At 41.0% G+C, this 19,927-nt stretch overlaps 1 pseudogene; it reads left to right on the top strand.

Annotated features, from left to right (window-relative positions):
• The first annotated feature begins 1,353 nt into the window (after nucleotides 1-1,353).
• On the top strand, nucleotides 1,354-18,852 carry LOC116904484 (annotated as a pseudogene).
• Nucleotides 18,853-19,927: the final 1,075 nt, after the last annotated feature.

Raw genomic sequence — 19,927 nt, 5'->3', positions numbered from 1 at the left:
GTATATTTATATTTTAATAGGCTCCGTAATACCAACTGTCCTTTCAATGAAGTCAAGTCAATAAGGATTGATCATATTATACTGCTAAATTATTGTTAATCAGATTACTAAAAGGTTGCTAAGTGGGTAAGGATATAGTACTTAATCAAAACATTGTTACTCGCTAGTGGACATTTATGTAAGCGCTTTTTCAAAACTAAATGATGAAATGAATTCACTGAAGTGGGCTTGAGGAGCGCATCTCAGAAAACCTGTTCACATTTTAGGATTTAATTCACTGCTTACCTGCTCCATTACTAGACACCTTACTTTATAAGCTTAGCTTAAGTTATCTGCCATAAGCTAAAATTCACACAGAATTATTTTATTTAAATCGACTAACGGCATTCATCTCCTTTGAAGTTTGAAGCACATAAAAAGCAGAGTTGACCCATACTTTCTGCATGTAGGCATTTGATATCCATTACCTATCATGTGGTAATTGGAGGTCTTAGCCTCAATTTTCATCTATTTATTGAAAACAATTGCACAATGAATTCTCTAAAATCTCACACTCTCTGTGCTATACCACAAAGGTGTGAGTGGTTCCAGTTTCCTCTTAAAGAACAGCTGTCAGTATTTTGTCTAAGCTCTGCCACACAGTTACCTGGCAACAGCCAGGTATGCTCCACCTCACAGTTACCTGGCAACAGCCAGGTATGCCTGCCTCACTGTAAAAGGAACCAACCGCTTGCCAGCTCCTCTCTCTATTGCTCCAGCTCTTGCCTTTCTCTTCCCACTCTCTCCTCATTCCCTTCCCCTCTCTCTCACCGCATGCTCATGGCTGGCCTCTACTTTTCTACTTCTCTGCTTTCTCTCTCTACCTCTCTCTGTCTCTACTACCCTCTCAACTCCCCACCCCATGCCCTAAATAAACTCTATTTTATACTATATTGTCGTGTGGCTGGTCCCTCACGGGGAAGGGACCCACAGAGGCACCCCCTTCCCCATACCTCACCACACATCCATAAAACATATCCCCCCTCTTTGTCTTTTTATAAACACATCAACAACAATTGTTGTGCACCGGAACCATAACTTCCCACAGTCTAGACTGTACTTCTTTTTTCAACCTTTGTTCCTTTGATGCTGTATTGTGATGAAAACATTAAGCAGAATTAGGCTGTACAGTTGCATGTGTATGGGTTGGTTTGGCACTGCTATGTATTCAAATGCTAAACACTGGCCCCCAAGATGTGGTTGCCCTCAAGGGGTAGATCCTCACCAACACCAAATGTTGCTATGTAACCTTGCCTCCCAAATTATGCCTAATTGGTTAATAAAGTTGCCCATAACCTGGGTTGGACAGAAGAAATGGGGTGTGGAGTGAAGGTTCCTGAGCTTGGAGTCTTAGGCAGGGACCATGAGGAGAGTAGGGGAAGGAAGAAGGAAGTTGCCATGGATGGTGAGGGCATGGCCATGAGGGCTGGCCTGTTGGAACGGCCCAGGAAGAACATGGAGAGTGATATCTCAGGGATTACCATGGGTAAGAAGACAAATCAGCATAGGGGCCTTATATCTGCCCAGCTCTAGTGCTCTAAAGCTTATTATAATCTGAGACAGCATGAATCCAGGAGGCAAAGGTGTGGCTAATGTTTCAGCAAAATGGTAAATGATGGGACCTTCAGGACAACTTTTCAGGCTATGAGAAAGAGTTCTGGATACCTCAGCTCAAAAATGTATAATCTCTCAACTATGCAAAATATAAAGATGTAATATGAATTATGAGGGGCTTCTCCAATCTAAAGGAACAAAAGAAGCTGCCTTCATGAGTCAGCTTGTCAAAAAGATACAGAGGTAGCAGATTCCTGAGTTCAAGGTCAGCCTAGGACAAATCAAGGAGGTTAGGCCCAGGTGTGGTAGGAATGGCAATTTTAGGTCAACTAGCTTATCCTTTGTGTTTAAAAAAGGCAGACAAATCTCTGAACTCTTTTGCAATGTTCAGATAAAAACTGTTTGCTTACGGTCTCTTAAGAATTGGAGTATATGACTGGATTGATATGTAAAATAAAAGACTGGACCTGTGTTCTGCAGGAGATGAGCTATCCAGAGACTTTTAGGATAAAAATGACGCACAAGCACGCACGCACACACACACACACACACACACACACACACACACACACACACACACACATGCACGCAAGGAAGCAGGACATGGACACAGAGAGAGATCTCTTAGCATAGCAAGCCATCAGAATACAGACAGAAATGTCCAGAGGAAGCAGAACACAGAGAGAAGCAGACTGGAAAGTTTATCAAGCAGAACACAGGTCCTCATCTTGGATCCACTAAGACTTAAAGTTGTCCTTTTTCCTGCTCATACACAGTCATTCTCTCAGAAGCCCCTCTCCATGCCAAGGCTGGTCCTTGTACAGGAGGCATAAACTGGGGAAAAAACCTGCTAGCTCAGGAAGGTGACTTTTTTTAAAAACTATATACAAAATATCCATTTACAAACCTGATGGTGAGGGACCCTAAGGGCTTTTCCAGTCCCACACCCTCCTTACAGCTTCCCACTCCTGCCGGGGGACAAGGCTAGATCAAGTACCATTCTCCACCCACAGGAACATTTTTGAGTAAAAAAAAAAAATCATTAGAATATACTGACTGACACTCTGCAAAGTCCCAGGTAGAGTTCAAATGTGCGTCATGCTTGCTAGCCACTAGATTTAAAGGTCAATATGCTTTGGGACTCACCAGAAAAATAGATCTCTTGTGTTTGCATTGAACTCCGTTCTCTTGTCTCACTTAGGGGGTCTCCTGGTAGGAAAGACTCACTTCAAGCCTTACATTCGGTGTGTTGGCTGGGAAAGTCAGAACCTCCCGCCACCATGAGGTAGAGGAATGGTTGTTGGAGGAATAGCTCGAGCTTGATGTCAGGTGTAGCGGTTGTCTGTATCTGTGTTGTCTGTCTTGCTTTTGGTTTGCTCAAGAGCGTCTGCAAGGCTTAGAGAGCCTCTGGTCTGGTGTGGTCAAGTTGGGCTGGCAGATGTGGCTTAAGTTTGTGACCTCAGGGAGTCTAGAGGTAGTCAGGTACCCCCAACTGAGGTAACCAGGAGGACTTCATTCTCTTTTGGAACCTGTTAGACTCAATACCAGCATAAGTTGGCCAAGTCGCCTGATTACCTGGTTTCTGTGCCCATGGAAGGGACAAGCTGTCTGTGTGTTGATTGTCTTTCTTTTTGTGTTTGGACTTCAGTATTGGCAGGAGCCAACTGAGTCTTGCTCTGTACCTTTGGCTGGGGTGAACTCCCTGTGTGTTGATTGTCTTTCTATGTGTTCTTGAACTTGGACTTCGACTGACACTAATTTTTGACATGGGACAGACTGAATCTACTCTGTTAAACATCTTAGTTAACCACTGGAGGGAAGTTGGGGAAGGAAGAGAAAACTTGTCAGTAGTAGTAAGGCAGTAAAAGGGTAGGTTAGTTACTCTCTGCTCCTCCAAATAGCTCACCTTCTGAGTTGGGACTGGTAGGAACCCTTGATTTGCAGGTGATCAAAGCAGCAAAGGAAAGAATCTTTAGACCAGGATCCCCCGGGAACCCAGACCAAGTGCCGTATATAGTTACCTGGAAGGATCTAATGGGATCAACAAAAAGCTTTTTTATCTCCAAGATTTTCACAGGTCCTGGCCATGAAGAAGAACCCTGCAGAGACCAACGAGTCTGTAAAGAAGAACATCCTCCAGGACCCTTCCACAGTGGATCTGATACTGATAGGTCCTCCATCCCCTCACCCCCTACCATGACCCCAGTTCCCACGGCCCCTCCTCAAGGGTTTCCCCAAGACCTCATCCAGCATCCCTTTATCCTCCCTTCCTCTGGTCTCAGCCAGGGGCAAGGGTGGGGAGGGACCCTCAGAACCAGAACCAGCCATGGGAACCTGGAGCAAAAGTGCCCCTTCACCCAATACAAGAGTGGCCCTCCCCCTCTGAGTCTACAGGGCCATAGATGAGCGTTGTAATCATGCAATATTGGCCTTTCTTTTTGGCCAACTTGTGCAACTCGAAGGCCCAAAACCTCCCTTTTCAGGTAATACCAAGGAGCTGATTAATCTCAGACTGTTTTATTTACTCATCAGCCCACCTGGGATGATATCCAACAACTCATGAGAGCGCTCTTCATGACTGAAGAGAGAGAGAGGCTAATGCAGCAAGCCAGAAAGAATGTCCCCTCAGACACGGGGACACCATCGATTGACCAGGCTGTCATCGACAGCAGATTTCTCCTGACTAGACCTGACTAGGACTTTAATATGGCAGGAGGTAAGGAGCACATGAAGGTCTACCACCAGACTCCATTGGCAGGTCCCAAGGGGGTTGAAGGATGGCCCACCAATTTGACCAAGGTATGTGAGGCTAAGCAGGGACCAGAGGAGTCACCCTCAGCTTTTCTAGAGTGTCTTGTGGAGGCATTCTGCCAATATACACACTATGACCCCACCAGCATCGAGGAGTACAAGGCTTTTATAGACCAGGCTAGCAGAGATATCAGGAAAAAGAAACTTCAGAGGTTAGAGGGACTACAGTTTAAGTTGTTGAGGGATTTAGTGCAGGTTGTTGAGAAAGTCTACTATAACAGGGAGACAGAGAAGGAGCAGAGAAAGAGAGAGGAAGAAGATGAAAGGGAGATACATAAAGAAAGGTGACGGGAAAGGAGTTTACAGAGAATCTTGGCTACAGTAGTTAGGGAAAGCAGATAAGAAAGACTCCAACCAAAGAAAGACAGAAAACTCCCTGAAAAGAACCAGTGCATATACTGCAAGAAGGACCACTGGGCCTGAGAGCCCTAACAAACAAAAGCTGGGGGGCAGGAAATCCCAGTTCTTGGGAAAAGTGCTCCCAAATGGCAAAGGTCTGGGGGAAGACAGTGGCTAGGGAGGATGGGGTTTGGACACCCTCCCCTAACCCAGGGTAACTCTGAGAGTGAAGGGGAAACCCCCTCAATTCTTGGAGGACACAGGGGTTCAACATTCGGTCTTCCTACAAGCCGATGGCACTGTTTTCAAAAAAAAAAAATATATCTTGGGTCCATGGAGCCACTGGCACCAAAATGTATTCGTGGACTACCTAAAGAATTGAGAATTGTGGACCTGGGCATAGGCCAGATATTCCACTCATTCATGGTCATCCCTGACTGTCCCTATCTCTTGCTCAGGAAAGATTTGTTCTCCAAGATGGGGGCTCAGGTCCACTTCCTTCCCGAAGGCTTCAATTATGGGGGTCTGCTGAAGAACCTGTCCAGGTCCTTACTGTTAGGCTGGAGGACAAATACAAATTGTTTAAGATCAATACCCGAAAGACAGAGAATATTATTTGGTGGCTGGAAAGGTTTCCTCTTTCTTGGACTGAAATGGCTGGGCTAGGTCATGCTTATCTGCAGAATGTGTATGTGGAACTTAAGACCCAGGCTGATCCTGCATCCATGTGCCAGTACCCGATGTCTGGAAAGGCACTAGAAGGAATTAAGTCACATAGCTTCTGACTCCTCTAGCTTGGTGTATTGCTTAGTGCCCTTTTGCCTGGAACACACCACTCCTGCCACTTAAGAAGCCAGGCACTAACGATTATCACCCAGACCAGGACTTAAGAGAGGTAAACCATGGTAGAATGGCTGACATCCACCCTACTGTGTCTAATCCCTACACTCTGTTGAGTTCTTTGCTACCTTCTAGAATTTGATACATGGTTTTAGACTTGAAAGATGCTTTATTCTGTCTGACCTTGGCACCCCAAAGTCAAGAATACTTCACCTTTGAAAGGAAAGACCCAGGTCAGCTGACATGGACTAGATTCCCCACCAGTTGGGCTCAAGCCGGCCACCTTGCTGCCTGATCCTGACCTGGAGCCACCACAGCACAAGTGTCAAATACTGGTAGAAACCCATGAATGGTGGAAAGACTTCTCCAACTGACCTCTGCAAGGAGCTGAGGCTACCTGGTTTACAGACAGGAACAGTTTTCTTCATGGGAGGGTTGGCTGAACCTCTACCCCTCCCAGTACATCAGCACAGAAAGTGGAGCTAATTTTCCTTGGAACTTGGTGACAGCAAGAAAATTAACATCTACACAGATAGCATGTATGCCTTTGCCACAGCCCACATCCACAGGGCTATATACCAAGAGAGAGAGGACTGCTCACATCAGATGGAAAAGAAATAAAAACCCAGGAAATCTTGGCTCTCTTGGATGCCCTGATGAAGCCAGCAACTGTGGGTATTATTCATTGCCCAGGACAACAGAAGGGAACAGACTCAGTAGTGTGGGGCAATAACCAGGTAGATCAAATGACTCGAGAAGTGACTGTGCAGGAGCCTATCCTAGTTGTTGCCTGCAAGAGACAACTGCTGGGAAATGGGACTGGACTAAGGGATGGCCTCACTTAGAATATACTGAAGAAGAAAGGACTCAGATTGCTAGCCACCCTGCCAACGACTACCTAGAAAAGGAAGGACAATGGTGTACTCAAGAGGAAAAAACTATACTCCCCAGAAAACAAGCTGAGGACTTACTTGACCAAATGCATAGATGGACCCATTTAGGGGATAAGAAGCTCATCCAAGCAGTCAAGGGATCTAAGGTACATATAATGGACCTTAGGTTTTTAGCCAAAAGACAGTAGAACGGTATAAGGTACGTCAGCAAGTAAATGCTTATGCAGTCAAGAACAAACAGAGCAAGAGATCTAGGGGAGAGCAGCAGCCTGGGGTTTATGAGGAGGTCAATTTTACTTAAGAAGTAAAGCCAGGAAAATATGGTTACAAATACCTTCTAGTGTTTGTAGACACTTTCCCCAGATGGGTTGAGGCTTTCCCCACCAAGCAGGAGACAGCTACTGTGGTAGCCAAGAAGATATTAGAAGTAATCTTTCTGAGGTTGGAGGTGGCCAAGTTAACTGGATCTGATAATGGTCCTGCTTTTGTCTCTAAGGTAATGAAAGACCCTAGATCTTACTGAAGTGTAAAAGCTATTAATAGGCTTGGCCTGGTAGAAAGTAGGTAGGTTATGGAGTTCCTGTGAAGGACACTGGAGGCTTTTGCCAGCCTTACACCCACTGCCTCATGTCAAGGCTAGGCCAAGTCCCATTCTCCACCCACTGTTCTTGGGAGGAGCAGGAACATTCTTGAAAAACTGCAGAATTTACTGACTGATAGTCACCTGACCCTCTGTTCTCAGATAGAATTCGAATGCATGTCGTATGCTTGCTAGCCAATAGATTTAAAGGTAAATATGACAGTAAGTTTGAACTATAATCTTGCTGATATTACCTGTGCCCCTAAAAAGTATGAAAACTGCTTGTTACAGCCTTTGGGGGTTGCTTTCTAGTCACTGGCCACAAGGAGCTGATTGAGGGTCAACCCCGGATGGGCAGGAAAAATAAACCTCTTGTGTTTGCATCGAACTCCATTCTTCTGTCTCACTGGGGTGAGGGGAGGGTCTCCCGGTAGTTAAGACTCACTTCGAGCCTTATAATCGTACAACAAAACTGCTAACACTTTAGAAATCTCTATCTGTGTCATTCTACAGGCTAGATGGCCTTTCTCCTGAGGTGCTTCAAACCCAAGAGGACTTCTTAGCTTTCTTTCCTTGAATACCGTTTTAGCTGTGCCCTGCCACCTGCTTCTCTGCAGTTCTTACCCAGAGTTGGTTCTAGGGCACACACACACACACACACACACACACACACACACACACACACACACACACACACACACACACGGTGGAGGGGGGATTGCACCCTTGGTGTGTCGCTGTCTTGGTGGGGATGGTAGGGAGTGGAGTTCCAAGCCAAGTCAATAGGAGCCAAAGTATTTCACCTTAATGGAAAAGCTCAAGGCCACTGAGCTGACTTTGCCTCCAGTCGTAGAGCAAAACCCACAGACTCTCTTCAAGCAACTTCCTTTAGAAGAAACTTTCCATCCTTTAACATTTTTTTTTAATCTATGAGAGCTCTTAGAGGCACACCCAAACTGAATCTCTTCAGGACATACCTAACTGCATCTTACATCTATTTAAGCTTTTATATTTTACTAACAATTAGGTTTTCTGTGTAGAATAATCAAATATTCTACAACATGGAAGCATTTCCCTCCACTGAGGCATTCAGCCTTCACAAAACCAAGGGCCTCTCCTCCCACTGATGGCTAACAAGGCCATCCTCTGCTACATATGCAGCCGGAGACATGGTTCCCTCCATGTTACTCTTTGTTTGGTGGTTTAGTCCTTGGGAGCACTGAGGGCGTCTGTTTGGATGATATTATTGTTCTTCCTATGTGCTGCAATCCCCTTCAGCTTCTTCAGTCTTTTTTTAACTTCTATAGTGGGGACCCCATACTCAGTGCAATGGTTGTGTGTGAGCCTCCTTCTCCATATTTGTCAGGCTCCAGCAAAGCCTCTCAGGAGATAGCTATATCAGGCTCATGAGAGCATGCACTTCTTGGCATCCACATAGTATCTGGGTTTGGTGACTGTATAAGGGATGGATCCCCAGGTGGGGAAGTCTCTGGATGGCCTTTTCTCCAGTCTCTGCTCCACATTTTATCTCTGTATTTTCTCCTGTATTTTGTTCCCCCTTCTAAGAAGGACTGAAGGATCACACTTTGGTCTTCCTTCTTCTTGAGCTTCATGTGGTCTATGCATTATATCTTTGGTATTCTGAGCTTTCAGGCTAATATCCACTTATGACTGGGTGTATACCATATGTGTCCTTTTTGTGATTGGATTACCTCACTAAGGATGATATTTTCTAGTTCCATCCATTCACCTTTGAATTTAATGAAGTCATTGTTTTTTAATAGCTGAGTAGTACTTCATTGTGTAAATGTACTATATTTTGTGTATCCATTCCTCTATTGAATGACATCTGGGTTCTTTCCAGCTTCTGGCTATTATAAATAAGGCTGCTATGAACACAGTGGAGCATGTGTCTTTGTTATATGTTGGAGCGTCTTTTGGGCATATGTCTACAAATGGTATACATTGGTCCTTGGGTAGTCCCATGTCCAACTTTCTGAGGAACTACCAGACTGATTTCCAGAGTGGTTGTACCAACTTGCAATCCCACCAACAGTTCCTCTTTCTCCACATCCTCATCAGCATCTGCTGTCACCTGAGTCTTTGATCTTGGTTATTCTAACTGGTGTGAGGAGGAATCTCAGGGTCGTTTTGATTTGCATTTCCCTGAAGACTAATGATGTTGAATATTAATTTAGGTGCTTCTCTGCCATTCTATATTTCTCAGTTGAGAATTCTTTGTTTAGCTATGCATCCCATTTTTAAAAAGGATTATCTTGCTCTCTGGAGTCTAATTTCTTGAGTTCTTTGTATACACTGGATAATAGCCTCCTATCATATGTAGGATTAGTAAAGATCTTTCCCCAACCTGTTGGTTGTCCTACTGACAGGCACCTTTGCCTTACATAAGCTTTGCAAATTTATGAGGTCCCATTTGTTGATTGATGATCTTAGAGCATAAGCCATTGGTGTTCTGTTCAGGAAAATTTCCTCTGTGCCCATGGGTTAGAGGCTTTCCTCATGTTCTTTTCTATTAGTTTTAGTATATCTGGTTTTATGTGGAGGTCCTTGATCTACTTGGACTTGAGTTTTGTACAGGGTGACAAGAATGGATCTATTTGCCTTCTTCTACATGATGAATTCCAGTTGAACCAGCATCATTTGTTGAAAATGCAGTCTTTTGTCCACTGGATAGTTTTAGCTCCTTTGTCAAAGATAAGGTGACCATAGGTGTGTGGATTCACTTCTGGGTCTTCAATTCTATTCCATTGATCTACCTGCCTGTCTCTGTACCAATACCAAACAGTTTTTTTTTTTTTTTATCACTATTGCTCTGTAATACAGCTTGAGGTTAGGGATCGAGATTACCCCAGAAGTTCTTTTATAGTTGAGAATATTTTTCACTATTGTGGATTGTTTTGTTATTCTAAGTGAATTTGAAAATTGCTCGTTCTAACTCTATCAACAATTGAGTTGGAACTTTGTTGGGGATTGCATTGAACCTGTAGATTGCTTTTGACAAGATGGCCATTTTTACTATATTAATCCTGCCCATCCATAAGCATGGGAGATCTTTCCATCTTCTCAGATCTTTTTTGATTTCTCTCTTCAAAGACTTGAAGTTCTTGTCATACAGATCTTTCAGTTGCTTGGTTAGAGTCACACCAAGGTATTTTATATTATTTGTTACTATTTTGAAAAATATAATTTCCCTAATTTCTTTCTCAGTCTCTTGGTCCTTTGACTAGAGGAAGGTTACTGATTGGTTTGAGTTAATTCTATATCCAGCCATTTCACTGAAGTTGTGTATCAGGTTTATAAGTTCTCTGATTTAACTTTTGGGGTTACTTATGTATACTATTTTATCATCTGGAAATAGTGATATTTTGACTTCTTTCTTTCCAATTTGTATCTCTTTGACCTCCTTTTGTTGTTTAATTGCTTTGGCTAGTTGTTCAAGTACTATATTGAATAGGTAGGGATAGAGTGGGCAGCTTTGTCTGATCCGTGATTTTAGTGGGATTGCTTTAAGATTCTGTCCATTTAGATTGATGTTGGCTACTGGTTTGCTGTATATTGCTTTTACTAGGTTTAGGTATGGGCCTTTAATTCCTGATCTTTCCAAGTCTTTTACCATGAACGGGTGTTGAATTTTGTCAAATGCTTTCTCACCAAATAATGAGATGATCATGTGTTGTTTTTTTTCTTTGAATTTGTTTATGTAGTGGATTATGTTGATAGATTTCCTTATTTAGAACCATCCCTGCATCCCTGTAATGAAGCCTACTTGATCATGATGGATGAATGCTGTGATGTGTTTTTGGATTCAGTTTGTGAGAATTTTAGTGAGTATTTTTGCATTGATATTCATAAAAATATTGGTCTGAAGTTTTCTTTCTTTGTTAGGTCTTTGTGTGATTTAGGTATAGGCATAATGGTGGCTTCATAGAATGAACAGGGTAGTGTTCCTTCTGTTTCTATTTTGTGGAATAGTTTGAAGAGTATTGTATTAGGTCTTCTGCTTTGAAGGACTGAGAATTCTGCACTAAACCCATCTGGTCCTGGCTTCTGTTTTGGTTGGGGGACTTTCAATGACTGTTTCTATTTCTTTAGGGTTATGGAAAGTTTAGATAGTTTATCTGGTCCTGATTTTACTTTGGGACCAGGTGTCTGTCTAAAAAATTGTCCATTTCATGCAGATTTTCCAGTTTTGTTGATCTGGTGATTTTTTTGAATTCTAGGATTCTGTTGTTATGTCTCCCTTTTCTTCAAAAAAAGAAGTGAAAATAAATTTATTTATTTATTTATTTAATATTTATGAGAACACTATAGATCTCTTCAGACAAACCAGAAGACAGCATCAGATCCCATTACAGATGATTGTGAGCTACTATGTGGTTGCTGGGAATTGAGCATGGGACCTCTGGAAGAAGTCAGTGCTCTTAACCAGTAAGCCATCTCTCTAGTCCTTCCTTTTCATTTCTGGATACTGTCTCTATGCTCTCTGTTTAGTCTGGTTAAGGGCTTATCTATCTTGTTGATTTTCTCAAAGAACCAGCTCCTGGTTTTGCTGATTCTTTGAATAGTTCTTTTTGTTTCTACTTGGTTGATTTCAGCTTTAAGTTTGATTATTTCCTGCTATCTACTCCTCTTGGGTGTATTTGCTTCTCTTTGTTCTAGAGCTTTCAGGTGTGCTGTCAAGATACTAAAGTATGCTCTATCCTGTTTCTTTTTGGAGGCACTCAGAGCTATGAGTTTTCCTCTTAACACTGCTCATTGTATCCCATACGTTTGGATATGTTGTGCCTTCATTTTCACTAAATTCTAAAAAATCTTTAATTTCTTTCTTTATTTCTTCCTTGACCAAGATATCATCGAGTAGACCATTTTTCAATTTCCATGTGTATGTGGGTTTTCTGTTATTTTTGTTATAATTGAAGACCAGCCTTAGTTAGTGGTGATCTGATAGGATGCATGGGATTAGTTCAGTCTTCTTGTATCTGTTGAGGGCTGTTTTGTGATTGATTTTATGATCAAATTTGGAGCAGGTACCATCAGGCGCTGAGAAGAAGGTATATTCTTTTGTTTTAGGATGAAATGTTTTATAGATATCTGCTAAATCCATTTGGGTTATAACTACTTTTAGTGTCACTGTGTCTCTGTTTAGATTCTGTTTCCATGATCTGTCCATTGATGAGAGTGGGGTGCTGAAGTCTCCCACTATTATTGTGTGAGGTGCAATATGTGCTTTGAGCTTTAGTAAGATTTCTCTTATGAATGTTGGTGCCCTTGCATTTGGAGCACAGATGTTCAGAATTGAGAGATCATCTTGGTGAATTTTTCCTTTATGAGTATGAAGTGTCCTTCCTTATGTTTTTTGATAACTTTTGGTTGAAAGTCGATTTTATTCAATATTAGAATGGCTTCTCCAGCTTGTTTCTTCTGACCATTTGCTTGGAAAATTGTTTTCCAGCATTTTACTATGAGGTAGTATCTGTCTCTGTTACTGAGGTGCATTTCCTGTATGCAGCAAAATTGTTGGTCCTGTTTATGTATCCAGTCTATTAGTCTATGACTTTTTATTGGAGAATTGAGTCCATTGATGTTAAGAGATATTAAAGAAAAGTGATTGTTGTTTCCTCTTATTTTGTTGTTAGAGGTGGAATTATATTTGTGTGGTTATCCTCTTTTGGGTTTGTTGAAAGAAAATTACTTTTTTGCTTTTTCTTGTATGTAGTTTCCCTTTTCATGCTACAATTTTTCATCTATTTTCCTTTGTAGTGCTAGATTTGTGGAAGAAAATTGTGTAAATTTGTTTTTTTCATGGAATATCTTGGTTTCTCCATCTATGTTAATTGAGAGTTTTACTGATTATCAGAGGCTAGGCTGTCATTTGTGTTCTATTAGGGTCTATATGACATCTATCCAAGATTTTCTGGCTTTTAGAGTCTCTGTTGAGAAGTCTGGTTTAATTCTGATAGGTCTGCCTTTATATGTTACTTTAACTTTTCCTCTTACTGTTTTTAATATTCTCTCATTGTTTTTTGCATCTGGTGTTTTGATTATTATGTGACAGAAGGAGTTTCTTTGCTGGTCCCGTCTATATGGGGCTATATAGGCTTCTTCTATGTTCATGGGCATCTGTTTCTTTAGGTTAGGGACATTTTCTTCTATAATTTTGTTGAAAATATTTTCTATCCCTTTAGGTTGGGAATCTTCGATATCTTCTATTCCTATTATCCTTAGGTGTTTGCCTTCTCATTTTGTCCTGGATTTCCTGGATGTTTTGTGTTAAGAGCTTTTTCCATTTTGAATTTTCTTTTACTGTTGTGTCAATGTTTTTTTTTTTAATAGTATCTTCTGTCCCTGAGATTCTTTCTTCTATGTCTTGTATTTTGTTGGTGATGCTTGTATCAATGCTTTCTGATCTTTTTTCTAGGTTTTCTATCTCCAGGTTTGTCTTCCTTTGTGATTTCTTTTATTATTTCTTTATTTCTATTTCTGTTTTTGATCTTGGATGGCTTTTCTTAATTCCTTCACCTGTTTGGATGTATTTTTCTGTAATTCTTTAAGGGAGTTTTGTGTTTCCTCTTTAAGGGCTTCTACCTGTTTACCTGTGTTCTCCTGTATTTCTTTAATGAAGCTATTTGTGTCCTACCTAAAGTCCTCTATCATCATCATGAAATATAAATCCAAGTAGTGCTTTTCTGGTATGATTGAGTATCCAGGGCTTGCTGTAGTGAAAGAACTGGGTTATGACAATGCTTAGTAGCCTCAGTTTCTGTTGCTTATGTACTTGTACTTGCCTCTCACCATCTGGTTATCTCTAGTGCTACTTGATCTTGCTGTCTCTGACTGGAGCCTGTCCCTCCTGTGATCCTGGTTGTGTCAGAACTCAGAGTCTAGCTGTCTCTGTGATCTTCTGATTCTCAGATACTGTGATCCTGAGATCCTGGGTGTATCAGAGCTCCTGGAAGTCAAGCTGCCTCTGAGATCCTGTAATCCTGGTGTGACCAAGCTCCTGAGATCCTGTTGTGTCAAAGCTCCTGGGAGTCATGCCTTCTCTAGGTGTTGCAGCAGTGAGTGGGGAGCCAGAGCCCAGAGCAAGCTGGAAGGAACTGTGCCTCTGGTTGGCCAGGGGGTTGTGTTACCCTGGTTCCTGTGTGGGTCCCAGTTATGCTGAATATTGGGAAAGATGTTTTGTCCTCAACTGTAGTCTTGAGTGTGTCAGAGCTCCAGTGTTCCTGGGTGTGTCTGATCTCCTAGGAGTCAAGCTTCCTCTGTGATCCTGTGATCCTGTGATCCTGTGATCCTGGGCATTTCCTGGGATTTGGGCTCTAAATACTCCCAGTGTGTTTAGAACCAGCGCCCCAGGTCTGCTCTGGGTGCTGGTTCAACCTGTGATCCTGGACATTCTAGAACTCCTGGGAGTCGAGATTCCTCTCAGAGTTCTGGGACTGGGTGCAGAGTCGGTGCCCCATGTTTGCTCCAGGTTCAGGTTCAAACATAAGGAGGCAGTGCCACTGGCTGGGCAGGGGTTCCTGCGTCCCTAGATCCTTGGGGTCCTGGTTACTCCAGGTATTGTGGCAGTTGTTATAGCCTCCTCTCTTGTGATCCTGGGCATGTTAGAGCACCTGGGAGTCAGGCTTCTTCTGGGTATTGTGGGCTACAGGTTCTTCTTTTTTAAATGTCACTTATTTACTACTTTGAGTGAAGGAACACAAAATACTGCTTACATTCTTAAACAAATATTGTACAATTATAGCAGCTGCAAAATGCACACATTTTCAAGACATTTTAATCACATAGAAAGTTATGCCTCCTTAATCCTTTGTTGACATAAAATCAGCAGAAAACCACACACACACACACACACACACACACACACACACACACGCACACACACACACACACACACTTTTAGAAAAAATCCTTTAGGTGTTTCATTAATGTATGTGAACATCTAATAAATGTCAAAACAGAAAAGACATTCGCTTTCAGGAATCTTTTAGATTATGATCATAACTTTAAAAAATGGACAATTAAAGATATAATAAAACCCAGAATGGTGCTATGTGGGTTAGATCTGGGCATATAGGAAAAGTCTTTGTTTAGCTGAAATCAGGGAGACAATGCTGGATTAAATGGCTTATAGGTGGAGAACAAGCTCAAGGCAGTAGAGCTGTGTGCTAAAAGTCCCAAGGCACAAAAGAAACAGGTAAAATGTGAAATAACAAGGAACATTTACAATACTATTCTCTATTTGTTCATTTTTGGTAGCCCTTTGGCATATGTAAGACTATAATGTCACATGATTCATTCATAATTATATTTGTGTCATTTGGGTTCTCAGTAAATGAATGTTTTGATCAGTATATATCTATATATGTATATGTACATATACATCTTAGTTAACTATTGCTATGAAAAAAATAACATGACCCAAGTACCTTATACAAGAAAGCATTTAATTCAGAGAGTGAGTCCTTGACCATTGTGGAGGAATGTATGACAATAGGCAAGCAGGCAGGAACTGGAGCCATATCTAAGAGCATACATGTTAAGACAACAACCATGAAGTAGAGGAAGAAAGATGACTGATGCTAATTTGGATTTTGAAACCTCAAAGCCAACCTTCAGTGACACACCTCCTCGACAAGGCTAAACCTACTTTAACTAGACTTCCTAATCCTTCCCAAACAGTTCCACCAACTGGAAAACAACCATTCAAACATATGAGTCTATGGGGGCCATTCTCATTCAAACCCCCACAGTGTACATTATGGTTAACTTTATAATCATAAGGAATCCATCAAAGTTTTTATCCTTTAAGACAATAATAAGTGCTAGTGCATATAATAACGCATTCATAAATAACATGTTTAAAATGATAAATCGGATAAGAAATAAATTAGGTAGGTAACACCTTCACAATAGTCACAAATAATATAAAATATATTAGTGTAACATTACCAAAGCAAGTGAAAGACCTATATGACAAGTACTTCAAATCTCTGAAGAAAGATATCAGAAGATGGAAAGATCTGATATTCTCATGAATCTATAGGATTAACATAGTAAAAGTGGCCATATTACCAAAAGCAATCTACAGATTCAATGCAATTTCCTTCAAAATTCCAACACAATTCTTGTAGACCTTAAAAGAGCAATTCTCAACTTCACATAGAAAAAAAAAAACAAAACAAAACAAAAAAAATCCAGGAGAGCTAAGACAATACTGAATAATAAAAGAATCTCTGGCAATATCATCATCCCTGAAATCACGCTACAGTATAGAGCAATAATAATAAATACTTCATGGTATTGGCATAAAAACAGACAGCTGGATCAATCGAAAACCCAGAAATAAATCCATACACCTATACATAACACGTATCGAAGGAAATCCACATTCTCCTTTTTGGAAATCATTAAATAGCATTCTTTGTTTCCTTTTTGCTTTTATTTATTATTTAAGACACATGAATAAAAAAGTCAACGTATAAAGAAATGTTTACAATTGTATGGCTAAAGCAACAATTTCAGCCATAATTTTAATCATTTCGGTAAGATTTCAATGATAAGGGTATATACATTTCCAAGACATTGAATCACTATTCTGAAATCCTAGGGATGGCAGCTTCCTTTTCTTAGAGGGAGATGATTGCAAGTTGCCAGCCAGTTTCCTCATAGCTCCTAATAAGAACACAAAACTAAGCCTTCCATCTTGATCTTATTTTATGTCTGTTTTCTCAACTAAATGCTCAACGACATACTTTGCTATGGAAGGTTTTAGTTTAAGATGGTAATATATGTTGTCACTTTACCATAATCTATTTCTGGTTCTTCAGTAAAACCTATTAATAGTTGTATGGCATATTGAAATCACTAACAAATTAACAATGCTAGATAGCAGTCTTTGGAAATTTAAAGCAAAAAAAAAATGAATTTCTTGAATACTCGAGTAACAAGGCAACTCACCAAACAAAGGGAGCTGAGAGCACAGAAATCAGTTTGGATGTTTTCATTGTGTCAATCCATCAAGGTATAGGCCATGTGATTGGCCTTGGGTTCCCTGTTCTATGGAGGATAGGAAAGGCCAGGGCACTTTAACTGATGGTTCTGTCCAATTACATTCATTATGGAAAGCAAAACTGAAATAGAAGGAAAGGGTGTTTGTCTGGAAAGATTGGGAGTGTTTATCATTTCTTTAATGTTTAGGTCATCTTGAGGCCTCATCTCAGAGGAAACTTCAGGACGTGCGTAGTTAACACAGGACAGTGAGAATCGGTCCCTCAGAGACTTTGGTCCATTTCTAAGACAGGGCGACAATGCTTACTCTGAACTATTCAAAATCTCTCTCTCAATATGTTCTGGAAAAAAATCTCCTTTAAGGTTAAAGAAACAGGCAACGACAGGGGCTGTCTTTAGTAACCAATTTCACCATGTTTTAATTTCTCCAGATCTTCAAACTCAAAATCATTTGAGTTTCCTCTCTGTACAGGAGTAGACTAAAGCTCCAGAGAATGTCAAGTGGGTCAACTGCACAGTCCTTAGCTGTGGCATTATGGTCTCAGACCAGAGTTGATGCAAACCGTACTTTTCCTTCTGGAAGTGAGTCCTGACACTGAAACCCAGTGGCTCTGACCATTCTGAGCTCATGACAATTAATTCTATGATTATGGAGACTGGCAATACCAAGAACTCTGCATTAATGGCTTAAAAAGCCCCTACAATGCCCCAAACCCAGTAGCAACTGCTGTGGAAACTCTCCAGGGCAGTGGGCATTTTGGCTAGGTTAGGTGTATCACTGTGGCAATCAGTGGGTTCGATACTGGATCCGCTGACAGAACTATAAAGATTTAGGACTTGGCTAGAGGCAGATTAAAGCTGTCATTGACTGGCCGCATCAGTTCAGTGCATGGTGTGATGGTGAGCATGAGGAGCCCTTAATTGTTCTCCTGTGGAGGAGACAAACAAGTGAAGTGCTGGGATTTTGAATATAACAAGGTTATATGGCACTATCATGGCCACCTAAGTGCAGTGTATGGTCTGGATTTGCATCCAACAATCAATGTCTTAGTGACTTGCAGTCGAGATTCCACTGTACGGATCTGGGATGTAAGAACTCAAGCAAGTGGACACACTTTGTCTGGACACAAATGCAGTTGCTCCCGTGAGATGCCAAGCTGCAGAGCCACAAATAATTACTGGAAATTACGATTATGGGATCTGGTAGCTGGAAAGACAAGAGTAACATTGGAGAATCATAAGAAATCTGTCAGGGCTGCAGTCTTACATCCACAACATTACCCATTTGCGTTGGGTTCTATAGATAACATAAAGCAGTGGGAATTCCCTGATGAAGGCTTCATTCAAAATCTCTCTGGTCACAATGCAGTTATTAACATGTTGGCAGTCAGTACTGATGGAGTACTTGTTTCTGGAGCTGACAGTGCCACTGTGCACCTTTGGGACTGGAGAACTGGCTATAATTTTCAAGATGTTCATGCAGCTCTACAACCTGGGTCATTGGACAGTGAATCAGGAGTATTTGCCTGTGCTTTCCATCAGTCAGAAAGTCCGGTACTAACAGCTGAAGCCGACAACACCATGAAAGTTTACAGAGAGGGTGAGACCTTGACAGAAACTCACCCAGTCAGCTGGAAACCAGAAATTATCAAGAGAAAGATTTTAGTGTCTTCATGGCTGTCCTGTTCATTGCTTGGTATTGAGCATATCCAGTCATTCATGGGAGCTCACGTTCAGAAAGCATCGCTGCTTTATATTTTATAATAAAGTGCTCCCCATGTCCCAAAGAAAGAAAGATAGAGAGAGAAAGAAAAAGAAAGAGTAAGACAATGTTTGAGATCCACATGTTACAGTCTCATATTTAATATCATCCACAAATTCAATCTCTTTTTTATAACTCTTTCACACATATTCAATTATCCCAAGAAATATATCTACCTATAAAATATAAGCATGCACAGAGATTCTGTGATTTTTCTCTTTGTCAAAACTACTTTCTTTTTAGCAAATTACTATGAAATATCCTTCAAGGATCAACTTCTTCTCTAGCCCACCACCCAGCAGAGGTAGTGGAAGAGAAAGGTTATAGGATATGGAAGTAGACCTTTTTAGCAATAGTTCTTTGAGCCAAGCTCGACCTTCTTGGGCAGCAGCTCAGCTCCACTTATACTAAGGATAAACCACTTGTTCTCTCTCTCGGGTTAAAAGTGGGACACAGTATGCTCTACTGGTTCTTTACAACTCTAGACTTAAATCCTTCTTCATCTGGATTTGCTTATACTTGCTTCTACAACGTGCTAAATGTCCTGGTAGGCAGAAATGATTCCTCACGACTTTTATATCCATAGCAGCATTCCTTGACCTTGTTGATTATATACCAGTATAGGCTACAAGCAGCAGTGGCAAAACTGCTCAGATTAATCTAAAAGATGCTAGGCTTTCTGCTCATTGAAAATGAGAGGTCTGAGCCTGTCTGACTCCATGACAGGCTTCAAAATAACTTTCCCTCATTTTTTGTTGTTTGAGAAATCTCCAGACCTTTTAAATAACAGTGCGATGAATTTGTTCATATTTATTTAGAGATTCCAAATGTGTGCCCTGTTGTGTGACTCTCATCAATGTAATTCAATGCCCTTTGGTGACCTAAAAAAGTGATATTAATCTTAAAAATGATGAATTTTTAGAAAGTGTGCATTTTAGCTATCTCATTCATTTCAAAGTCTATTTAACATAATTAGAAATGACACATTCCTTGACTTCTCTTATTTTAAACTCTGGATAACTGCTCTTAATTTTCCTACAGCATAGAGTTCCTGACACACAGTCAAGCTTTTGGCTG

This window comes from Rattus rattus, chromosome 6 (genome assembly GCF_011064425.1).
Source record: "Rattus rattus isolate New Zealand chromosome 6, Rrattus_CSIRO_v1, whole genome shotgun sequence".
In the NCBI taxonomy this organism is placed as follows: domain Eukaryota; kingdom Metazoa; phylum Chordata; class Mammalia; order Rodentia; family Muridae; genus Rattus; species Rattus rattus.
The sequence above is the reverse complement of the archived record's forward strand: the minus strand, read 5'-3'. Positions and strand labels throughout refer to the sequence as shown.